The sequence below is a fragment of the Tachyglossus aculeatus genome, chromosome X1 (genome assembly GCF_015852505.1).
Source record: "Tachyglossus aculeatus isolate mTacAcu1 chromosome X1, mTacAcu1.pri, whole genome shotgun sequence".
Lineage (NCBI taxonomy): Eukaryota > Metazoa > Chordata > Mammalia > Monotremata > Tachyglossidae > Tachyglossus > Tachyglossus aculeatus.
The window spans coordinates 131322359-131334671 of NC_052101.1; the positions used below are offsets into that span (position 1 = coordinate 131322359).

Genomic DNA, 12313 nt, shown 5'->3' on the forward strand with positions numbered 1-12313 from the left:
CACTTCTCTCGAACCCCTCCTCCGATGGGCAGTGGAGTCGGGGGCCACGAAAAGATACTGATTTTGATTTTTCAGAAACATTCTCTGCTTCCCTAGATCTCTGGGTCCCAATATTACCTGAGAACCGGGGGATTTTAATCAGGTTTCTGCTGCGAAACTTGTAGCAAATGCTGTCATTGTGGAGAGGACAGAGGCCGGTTCTCACTCTGGTGCGTCATAGCTTTGGCAGGGAGGGAAGTCCCGGCCTGGGCGTATCGGGAAGCCTCCTTGGCCCAACGTCCGGCAGGGTTCGAATCGATAGGTCTGGGACCTTCCCTTAAATTAAGAGGACTCTCAGAATCCCTCAGTGCAGCCCCGCCTGCTATGAGGGTCTTGACGATTTGATCGATGGGCGTCTGCGGGTGCCTGGCCTCGAATATGCTCAATCTGCTAATGCCTCCTCCCATCCCCAGCACTTGGCGCATTCGCCGCTTTGCATGGTGTGATCCATGCGACATCTGTTACTTTCTGCTTCCCCAGGCGACGGGGTCAACTGTGAGAGTCTGTATCCTCCCCAAGTAGGGTCTCTGTGCAGACCACTACTGCCCCGTATGGAGCAGAGTGTTGTGTGAAAGGCTTTCATGGGGGAGAGGAGAGAGGATGGCTCTCCCATCTAGTGTGGCACAGATTTATGAGGGCTGTAGAGTTCTGCCTAATGCTTAGGGGGAACCCGACCCAACCAGGGTGGCTAAAGGGGCATAGAAAGGGCCACCTAACCCACAAACCTCCTCGATTGGCAGGGAGAGTGTGGTTGTGGCAGGGAGAGATACTGATTCTGATTTTCAGAAACATTCATTATATCCCCGGGTCTCTACGTCCCACGATGACCCAGGAACAGGGGGATACAGTGGGCCAGTAATGCCCAGAACATTACACAGGTTCATTCATTCATTCATTCAGTCGTATTTATTGAGTACTTACTGAGTGCAGGGCACTGTACTAAGCTCTTGGGAAGTACAAGTCAGCAACATATAAAGATGGTCCCTACCCAACAACGGGCTCACAGTCTACCAAGCGCTTAGTACAGTGCTCTGTACACAGTAAGCGCTCAATAAATATGATTGATTGATAGAAGGGGGAGACAGACAACAAAACAAAACATGTAGACAGGTGTCAAAATCGTCAGAACAAATAGAATTATAGCTATATGCACATCATTAACAAAATAAATAGAATAGTAATATGTACACGTAAAATAAATAGAGTAACAAATCTGTACAAATATATACAAGTGCTGTGGGGAGGGGAAGGAGGTAGGGCCGGGAGGATGGTGAGGAGGAGAGGAAAAAGGGGGCTCAGTCTGGGAAGGCCTCTTGGAGGAAGTGAGCTCTCAGTAGGGCTTTGAAGGGAGGAAGAGAGCTAGCTTGGCGGATGTGTGGAGGGAGGGCATTCCAGGCCAGGGGGAGCATGTGGGCCGGGGATTGACGGCGGGACGGGCGAGAACGAGGCACAGTGAGGAGGTGAGCGGCAGCCGAGGAGCGGAGGGTGCGGGCTGGGCTGGAGAAGGAGAGAAGAGAGGTGAAGTAGGAGGGGGCGAGGGGATGGACAGCCTTGAAGCCCAGGGTGAGGAGTTTCTGCCTGATGCTCAGATTGATTGGTAGCCACTGGAGATTTTTGAGGAGGGGAGTAACATGCCCAGAGCATTTCTGGACAAAGACAATCAGGGCAGCGGCGTGAAGTATGGATTGAAGTGGGGAGAGACACGAGGATGGGAGATCGGAGAGGAGGCTGATGCAGTAGTCCAGATGGGATAGGATGAGAGCTTGAACGAGCAGGGTAGCAGTTTGGAACATGAATCCCGAACGGCCCGGCAGGACAGTTGATAAGTACCTGCCGCTTTCGAAGTTCTGTGCAGCGGATCGAGACCCGCGGCATCCGGCTGTGTGTCAGGTCCGCGTGGAGCGTGGGATGCCTTCTCTGTCTGCACCCAGTGAGGAGCCATGGGACGGGCGAGTGTCCTGCTGAACCCTCGTGGGGCTGGCAGCTTAGTGTGCTTTGTCATGTGTGTGTAACACAAAAATGTATTTCCTCCCAGTGGGAAGCGTTTGTGGGAGCTAGGTGCTTCACAACATGTGAGTAACGTGTAACTGTATTCCACCCAAGAGGGGAGATCAATTTACTGTGTGTGAATAACTAGAATAAGCGTAGTCCTCCCAAAAGGGAAATTCAATTCACTTCGTAGAATAAATCTTGCGTAGCTCAGCCTTTCTAACCTTTGTCTCTCCCTCTCACTGTGCCAATCCTCGAATTCATCCCCATGTGACAGATGACAGTCTCCCACTGTGATTCCAGTATTACCTGGGTACCGGGGGATTCAGTGGGTTGATAATCCACAGGCGTTCCTGTGGATTTGTGGTAGAGGGGAAGGGAGAGGAGAGAGGATGGCTCTCCCTCTGGGGTGTTGTAGATTTGTCAGGGAGCAGTGGTCTGTCCCTGGGGAGCAGGCACCGTGCCCAGCCAGGGTGTCTGTGGGGACCAAGAGATGGAAACCTTTCTTTCGAACCCCTCCTGTGATGGGCACTGGAGTCGAGGGATAGGAGAAGATACTGGTTTTGATTTTTCAGAAACATTCTCTGTTTCCCTGGGTCTCTGAGTCCCACTATGCTCCCAATATTACCTGGGAACAGAGGAATTTTAATCAGGTTTCCACTGAGAAACTTGTTGCAAAGGCTGCTGTGGGGGAAAGGACAGGGGCCGACTCTCACTCTGGTGTGTCATAGATTTGGCAGGGAGTAAAGTCCTGGCCTGGGCTTATCGGGAAACCTCCTTGGCCCAACGTCTGGCAGGGTTTGGATCAGTCGGACTGGACCTTCCCTTAAACGGAGAGGACTCTCGGAATCCCTCAGTGCAGCCCCTCCTGCTATGAGGGTCTTGATGATTTGATCGATGGGCATCTGCGGGTGCCTGGCCTTGAATGCGCCCCATCTATTGATGCCTCCTCGCATCCCCTGCACTTGTTGCTGTCGCCACTTTGCGTGGTGCGGGCCACACGACGTCTGTTACTTTCTGCTTTCCCAGGTGATAGGGTCAACTGCGAGCATCAGTTCCCTCCCAAATAGGGTCTGCATGCAGACCCCCGCTGCCCCGTATGGAGCAGAGTGTTGTGGGAAAGGCTTTCATGGGGGAGAGGAGAGAGGATGGCTCTCCCTCTGGTGTGGCCCAGATTTGTGTGGGATGTAGAGTTCTGCCCAGGGCATAGTGGGAACCTGGCCCAACCGGAGTGGCTACAGGGGTGTGGAAATGGCCACCCCACTTACCAAACCCCTCAAATGGCAGGGGGAGAGATGTTGGGAGCAGGGACAGGTATTGACTTTGATTATTCAGAAACATTCGTTGTTTCCCTGGGTCTCTGTGTTCCACTGTGATCCCACTATTCCCTGGGAACAGGGGGAAACGGGGTGCCACTAATGCCGCCAACATTGCCATGGTGTTTCGTCGGAGTGGAGGCAGTTAGGAGAGAGAGGAGAGAGGATGGATCCCTTTCCGGATGTCAGAGTCAGACCGGGAAATGATGTTCTGCCTGGGGCCTAGCGGAAAAGAACCCCAACTGACCTGGAAATATCTGCATTCCTTTTCCCAGCACTGGTTTCCAGGGCCAGCCTTGGAGAGGGGATTTCACTGGTCAGTGGGGCGGTAATCTTTGTAACTCGAATGACTGGGAACCAAGCGGCCTGCCCACCCCAGCTTTCCAAGCATTTTGTCCAGGGTGGACAGGTCTGGGACTGAGACTCCCCCCCCCCCCCCCCCCCACCCATCCATTGGTGATGCTAGAGCTTTTCCGGGACCACGCTCAGTCTCTGAAGGAACGTGGCCAGATGCCCTGCTCCCAGCCCTGCTAGAAGGCCGGCGTTCTGTCTCCTTCCTTCTTTTGGGGCCGTTGTGGGAGCTCGTGGGCCACGGCAGGGGTGGCTGCTGAAAGGAAGCATACTGTAGCTATAGGAGCAACCTGTCAGACTGAAGGCAGCAGGGTGGTCTAGTGGGTAAAGCATTGGCTTGGGAGTGTGAAAGACGTGGGTTCTAATCCCCGCTCCGTCACTTGTCTGCTGTGTGATCTTGGGCAAGTCACTCAACTTTTCTGTGACTCAGTTACCTCATCTGTAAACTGGGGAGTAAGGTAGTGAGTCCCATGTGGGACATGGATAGTGTCCAACCTGATTACCTTTTTATCTCCCCCAGCACTTTGAACTGTGTTTCACACATAGAACAGTGCTTTGCACATAGTAAGTGCTTAACAAATGCCATCATTATTATTATTGTTATTATTATTACCATTATCAAAATTAAAAAGACAAAGGCTCTCAAAGGGCGGCTCCCTCCCACTTCGAGTTTTATCGGCCACCACTCTCCTCCCTCCTCTTCCTCTCCCTAAACTGTCTAAAGGGACATCTCCCGCAGGAGATGTGCCCAGAGTCATCGCTCCACTTCCCACCCAATTTCCTCACCCTGCCACCTCTCCAGTGCTTCCATTCGAGTCTCCGGCCCAGTCCGTCCCCTGCTCTTCGCCGCGGTGAGAAAAGTCTATTGGTGTTTGATTCGGTCAGGCCAGGACTATCTGCCAAACGGAGAGGGCTCTCAGAATCCCTCAACCCAGACCCACCTGCTATTCATTCAGTCAGTCATATTTATTGAGCGCTTACTGTGGGCAGAGCTATGTACTAAGCGCTTGGGAAGTACAAGTTGGCAACATATAGAGACGGTCCCTGCGTAACAGCGGGCTCACAGTCTAGAAGGGGGAGACAGACAACAAAACAAAACATGTGGACAGGTGCCCTTTTCCCAGGTCACCTGGTGCCCCCATGATGAAGATTACATTGCTGTGGGCCAGGGCCTCGCGGTAGCGTGGGAGCTGAATCGGGAATGTCGGGGGAAGTCCGAACGGATCTGCGTGTCGTCCGAACACAGAGGGCAGACCGTTACGGCTCTATGTTTGGACACGGCCGCTTTCCGAGTCTATGTTTGGACACGGCCGCTTTCCGAGTCTTCGCGGGCGATCGCGTGGGGAACGTGTCCGCTGTGAAGATCAACACATCCAAACAAGGAAAGGCCGCGGCCGCCTTTGTGATGTTCCCGGTCCAGGTTATAACCACAGTTGACTCTCGAATCGTGCAGCTCGATTATTTGGAGGGGAGACTGCTGATATCGTCACTTACTAGCTCCTTATGCGATACGGAGAGGGAAAAGTTCTGGGAAATCGGGAACAAGAAGCGAGATGGTGACTACGGAGCGTGTTTCTTCCCGGGCCGGAGTAGCGCGGGCCAGGTGCCGCTCATCTACTGCTCCCGCCCCGGCTTGCCCGTGTGAGAGGTGAACCTGGAGGGCGAGGCTCTCAGCACGCACCAGTTCAAGCAGCTGCTCATGTCCCCTCCTCTTCCCGTGGTTTCGCTCAGGACTGACCTTCAGTATTACAATGTTTCCGGATCACCCCAGTCTCTGTCCTTTGCCAAACTCTTGTACCTGAGTGAGCACTGTGTGATGATCTGGACCGAAAGGGGCATGTACATCTTCGTGCCTCAGAGCATCCACGTTCCGCTGTGGAGCGAAGTGAAAGATATTGAAGACGTGGCCGTCCACAGGAACGAGCTGTTCTGCCTGCACACAGCTGGGAAAATGTCGCATTTGTCATTGCTGCCTGTGGAGCGGTGTGCGGAACGCCTGCTCAGGAGAGGCTTCTGGGGCCTGGCCGCCCGAGTCTGCTGGCTCTTCCAGAACTCCATCCTTCCCAGCAGAGTGTGGAAAACTTTACCGGAAGCACTTGAAATCCCAACTCGATGCTTCCACCCAAGGCGATCTCGTCGCTCAACTGGATGAAACGATTTCCAAGCTGGTTCCTCTAGGTTCTGCCGGCAGCAGCAGAAGGAGCTCCATTTCATCACACGAAAGTTCCAGCGTCCTGGACTCTGGCATCTATCGGGTCATTAGTCGAAGAGGCAGCCAGTCCGACGACGACTCTTGCTCCCGACAGAGCCAAACCCTTTCGGAAGATGAGCGACTTAAAGAGTTCACCTCCCATCAGGAGGAAGACCGCCGCTCTCCTCCTCCATCCTCCTCGTCAAAGCCCATGCGAAGGCCCGTCTCCTGGACCGGACGTTTCCAGAGTCATCTCACCGCTCCCCACCCAGCTTCCTCGACCCGACACCTCTCCGGCGCTTCCACTTGAGTTTCCAGCCCAGCCCGTGTCCTGCCCTTCGCCAAGGTGTGAAATGGCCTTCTGGTGACCTTTGGACATGTTGACGCTGGCTTCTCGGCCCAAAGTCTGGCCGGGTTTTGTCCCGAGGTGACCCTCGGGTACCGGCCATCTCAAGGTCAAAAGCTATCTCGTGACCACCTGAGCCAGCAGGCGGAACTCGGAAGTGAGGGTGGGATACCGCCCCCACGACCAAATCTGCTAGATTGACAGCCCAAGCTGGGAATACAGAAGGTGTCCCTCGCCCCCGTGCCAATCAAATTAGGTATGGAGAAGGTGGGGAGGGCAGAGATTGGGTAGACTGAGGCCGGAAGCTGGAATGGCCTAGGGGCACAGGCAATAAATAGCTGTTGCCTCTGACCTTCGGGGTCAGAACACCAGGACACGCAGCAGCAGGAGCTGCCGCTGCAGCAGCAGCAGCAGCAGCAGCCCACGTGTCTCTCCTTGCCCAGAAGGCCAGATGCCCGCTCTACAACCAGAACCAACACACTGAGGCAAGGGCTGCAGGATGGGTGAGTGTCTCGTGGGTGGGACCCAGGTATCCCGCTGCTGATGGGAATTATTGAGTGGATTCCTCCCATGTAGGGAGAGCACATTGTGAGAGCTAGCCGCCCAACACATGCGCGGGTAATGTAATGAATTCTTCCCATGTGGGAAAGTAAGTGGATTCTTCCCGAGTGGGAAGTGCACATGGGTAAGAGTTAGCCAACTCACCCACGCGTGATTAACGGATGATTGTGTTCCTCCCGTGTAAGGAAGCTCTAATATTGCTAATCGATTATATTCCTCCCAAAAGGGAAGCTCAATCCATTGTGCCTAAACAAATACATAAATTCAATTCACCTCGCGGAATAAATTTCATATAAAACTTAGGCTTTCCGTCCCCGGCCTCTCGCTCTCTCTCGCCTCGCCGATCACTGAACGAACCCGTCCCCGGACGACGGGTGACATAAATGGTGACGGGGATGGGATCGGCGATAGGCGACAGAGAGCCGAGAGGGCTTTTTGAATTCCTTGCGGATCAGGGATGGAAAACCCCAAAATGGGACAGCCGCTGGGTGGAGAAGCCCTGGGAGGACCCGCCCAATTTGGTGAGGGAATTTTGTGATTGGCGGGAGGCTACCCAAATCAGGAAAAGGAAAGGATAGACCGCCCTCCTCGGTCTCTTAGCAATGGCGCTGCAGGCCGCCGCCCTAGAGGCAAAACTAAAGGAAAGTGAGACGAAGTGCCTCTTACTGCAGACAGCGGCCAAGGTGAAAATGCAGCAGGCGATACTTTTAGAGCAGAAATTGGCACCCCGGGTGGCTAAGGAGTTAGAAGCACAGAGGAAACTTCCCGTAACTGAGCAGGAGATCGAGCGGGTCATGTACTCGGAGCTGGGTGGGAAGAATCCCTCTGGGGAGGAGAAGCGGGGTCCCGATACTCTACCACAACTGGAACCAGCCTCTTCCCCTTGGAATTGGGAGGTGCCCCCGCAGAACCCTGAGGGGCAGCCCAAGCCCCTCTATCCTATTATCAAGGAAAAGCGGAACCCTGAGGGAAAGGTCACCACCCAAACTACTCACTTCACAGCCACTGAACTCAAGCAGCTCTCTAAGGAGTTTTCCCGGGACCCCGGGGAGCTGGTGATAGGCTGGTTGGCCAGGGTATGGAAGGGAACGGCAGCCCAGCTGGACCTCAGCCCAAATGAAAGCAGCCGCCTCGATTTGGGCCCAGGGGTGGATGTGACCCACACTCACACTCCAGGTCATACCCTCTGGACCCGTGCGGTACACTGGGCACGGACAGTCCGCCGGAGTGAACAGGGAAGGGCCGGAACCCTTCGCTGGACTGACCCAGCTACATTAAACCAGCATCTCTTGGTGCTTGGAATTGAACAACTCCTGGATGAGAGGGAGAAAACTCAGGAACCAAGCCCCTGGTCCTTCCCCGCCCAAGAGGGCCTATTTCGTGCAATAGTAATGGGTGCACCCCCAGGGCCGGAGCGCGGGCTGGCCCACCGTTTGAGGGATAGGGCCACTGGGGTACAAACCTGAAGCACTTTGGCCAACGTGGTCAACAGTGACTGGTCCCTATTCCAGTCCCCTAAGATGCCGATTACCCGGCGTGTAGCAGCCATGATTAGGAAAGGCCTGGGGTTCAGGAGGGCAAATCCGGTTCCAACGAATAGTAAAAGGGATACCCACCGACCCCCACAGCGGGTCGGCTCAGGAAGGTTGGGCCCAGGAGAACAGGTGATCATATGGAGGGAGTTAAGGGAGCGGGGATTTCCTATGGACGAGCTGGATGGGCTGCCCACACATATCCTGAAGCTGCTCACTCAGGAAGGTAGACCAACAGCCCCAACCACCACGGAGCGGGGAAATTAGAAGGGGGATCCGGCGGGCCCGGCCGTTGGACGGCAGCCGCGGCCCTCTCGCAACCCAGGTTGCCCCCGCCCCCCCCCCCCCCCCGTCATATGACCGTCCCAGTAAATGATCGTCGGAAAGTCTTACCGGTAGACACCAGGGCCCGGGTATCTATGATGAGGAAGGATGCTTGGCAAGGAGGCCAACCATCAGTTACAGGAAATAATTCCATAATTGGGGTTACTGGGAAACGAGGGACCCTTCCTGTCACCCGAGCACCCAGCTACTCAAGAAATTTGCAAGCTAAAGCATGGGGGTAGGAAACTTAACCACTTTGCCTTCAGGGTGAGAGCTATCAGATGGGAGATCAAAAGGGAATTCCTTTGAGGGAAGGCACCTCCCTCTAGCAAAGGGTTGCCTCCCTCCTAGTGAATGGCTGCCTTTCTCAGCCTAAGGCACTTCCCCACAGAAACTACAATACAAAAGTCATCTTGATATATTTGAAATGATAAATGAATCTGACTGGGCAAACCTGTGCAGCTAATCCCAATGAGGGCTGCCCACTGACTTTGGTAGAGGCTTGGAGATCCTCCAAGACCTAGACCCTTCTCTTTTGCAGACATCACGCCTGGGAGAGGGGGAATGAGGACACATCACTCTGTGAAACTGCTTGGCCTGCTCGTCACTTAACGTGTTAAATATTAGAACACGCAAAGTCCAGATTTAATTGCTGCATATTACAAATTCTATGTATTAGAACTGGGGCTTGTTTGTCTTTGTTAAAGTGGTTCAGATGGTCTTTAATATAAAATCTCCATTTTTCAGGGTTGACAATGCAAGTTCTGCATGCTGTCTGTGCTATAGCCTAGCTAATGGGCAAAAAGCAGCTGTATGTTATTCGGTATCATACATATGTACAGATCTGGATGTCTACTTTGTCTTTGCGATTGTTTCCTTTTAAGGGACTGAAAAGGTTTAGTCATCATATCCCAAGGATTTGGAAAGCAACAGAAGAATAATTGGAAAATTTGTTAAAATTGTTAGTAGTTTTTAAGAATGAGTTAAGAATAATTGTTTAATGTTATTAGGAAAAAGCTATTATTTCAAACTTTATCAATCATATCTGGCTATATGATGCTCCTGGGTACTTCTCTGCCTCACAATTCTATGGTCAGGATTGCCTGACTTCCAGACAGGGCCAGCAAAGGAATCATCACTGAACTGCCTCCCAGACAGCCTGTCTTCAGTCTTAGCCATGGTGTGACATCATCAGGGAAGGGAACCTATTTCTACCAGGCGACCTGTTCCTGTTTCAACATGACCGGTGCTTCTCGCCCCCTCACTCCAGTGACTCTGAACAATTGGACACGATGATCTCTGGCAGTGTACCGTGCAGCTAATGAAGAGTCCCCACCACCGGAGAAGTTTTGTGCTGGTTCTATGGACTCTTTAGACTTGAGGAGGGAAACTCACTATTCCGGGGGTTGCTGCTACTTTTGCTCCTGGCGGTGGGCTTAGTGGGAGGATGGTGGTTACTAAGTTGCTGTTGCTTGGCCCTTTTCACACAGGTGCGACAAACACACAGTCGCCCCCAGCTCTTGCCTCTGTGCGCTATCTTAAGACCGTTGTGCTAGTAAGGGAAGGGGTTGTTATCTGTCCCAGTGTTACACTGCTCTATCTGTGGATAGCGGCCACTTCAACCATCCCTGGCCCCTGTCCTCAGTGCAGTGCCTCAAAACCATGGTGGGCCACCGACCGCCTTCCATACCTCCATACCTCCTACTCGCACGCCTTGAGGGCGGGGTGCCGCCTTCTGTTGCCCCTGACCATGGGATAGGAAACGTCCTCTGCCCCAACCCATGGATCTGCTTTTCTGGTTCCCGTGGCAAGCCAGGGAGGTTATCAGCCCATGCGGTCAGGGGAGGGACAGCGCCGGAAGGCACGGCTTCCAGTGCAACCCCACCACTATGCGACCTGGAGGGGATGCAGGAAGAGGTGGGGTCAGGTGGGCACGGATGGCGAGGGCCAAGGGGTGGTATGTCCCGAGGTGACCCTCGGGTACCGGCCATCTCAAGGTCAAAAGCTATCTCGTGACCACCTGAGCCAGCAGGCGGAACTTGGAAGTGAGGGTGGGATACCACCCCCATGACCAAATCTGCTAGATTGACAGCCCAAGCTGGGAATACAGAAGGTGTCCCTCGCCCCCGTGCCAATCAAATTAGGTATGGAGGAGGCGGGGAGGGCAGAGATTGGGTAGACTGAGGCCGGAAGCTGGAATGGCCTAGGGGCACAGGCAATAAATACCTGTTGCCTCTGACCTTCGGGGTCAGAACACCAGGACACGCAGCAGCAGGAGCAGCCGCAGCCGCAGTAGCAGCAGCCCACGTGTCTCTCCCTGCCCAGAAGGCCAGATGCCCGCTCTACAACCAGAACCAACACACTGAGGCAAGGGCCGCGGGATGGGTGAGTGTCTCGTGGGTGGGACCCAGGTATCCCGCTGCTGATGGGAATTATTGAGTGGATTCCTCCCATGTAGGGAGAGCACATTGTGAGAGCTAGCCGCCCACCACGTGTGCGGGTAATGTAATGAATTCTTCCCATGTGGGAAAGTAAGTGGATTCTTCCCGAGTGGGAAGTGCACATGGGTGAGAGTTAGCCAACTCACCCATGCGTGATTAACGGATGATTGTGTTCCTCCCGTGTAGGGAAGCTCTAATATTGCTAATTGATTATATTCCTCCCAAAAGGGAAGCTCAATCCATTGCGCCTAAACAAATACATAAATTCAATTCACCTCGCGGAATAAATTTCATATAAAACTTAGGCTTTCCGTCCCCGGTCTCTCGCTCTCTCTCGCCTCGCCGATCACTGAACGAACCCGTCCCCGGACGACGGGTGACAGGTTTGAATCAGTCAGACTGGGACCTTCCCTAAAACAGAGAGGACCGTCGGAATCCCTCGGCCCAGGCCCGCCTACTACGAGGGTCTCGGCGATTCGGACGTTGCTCGTCTCCTCTTCAGGCCTTGAGCATCTCCCTTCCGGTGATGCCGCTGCTCATCCCCAGCCCTTGTCACCATCGCTGCTTCGAGTGGTGCGGTCCACGGCAACATCCGGTATTTTCTGCTTTCCAGTCTGCGGGAGACAACTGCGAGATTTCGTGCCCTCCCACTTAGGATCTCCGTGTTTGCAGACCACCGCAGCCCTGCCTGAAGCAGAATATGGTGGGAGAGACTTTCATGGAGTTCTGGACTGGAAACTCTGAGGGGAGGGAGTGTGTTGGTTATATTGTACTCCGTCAGGCGCTTAGTACTGTGCTGTGCACACAGTAAGCGCCCAATAAATACAATCGAATGAAAAAATGCGATTGATTCTTTGAACTTACCGGCCAGTAACCCTTAGTCCAGGGCCTGGCCAGATTAGAAGCTCACTGGCCTTGGCCCAGACATCACTCGGTCATGTGCAGTGCTCCTTGAAGGAAGGCTTGTGGGCAGCCTGGGGAAGCCCTTAAGAAACTGGCCAGTATGCTTATGGTGTCCCCTCGATTGGCTGGGGGAGGGACGGAGGGAGCTGGAGGGGGGCGGCGATGGCGAGAGAGGTCTTCCGTGAGACCCACAAACACAACTCCTGAGAGACAGGCAACTCTTCCTGTCTGGCCTGTTTTGAGGAGCCGAATCGTATCGACGAGGCCATCTGCCCCCTCCCTAGGCCAGCGACCCCATTCGTGATGCCGGTCAGCTAAGC

General features: G+C 53.9%; 1 pseudogene; it reads left to right on the forward strand.

Moving 5' to 3' along the window:
• Positions 1–1830: 1830 nt before the first annotated feature.
• LOC119949973 lies at positions 1831–6196 on the forward strand (annotated as a pseudogene).
• The last annotated feature ends 6117 nt before the right edge of the window (positions 6197–12313 follow it).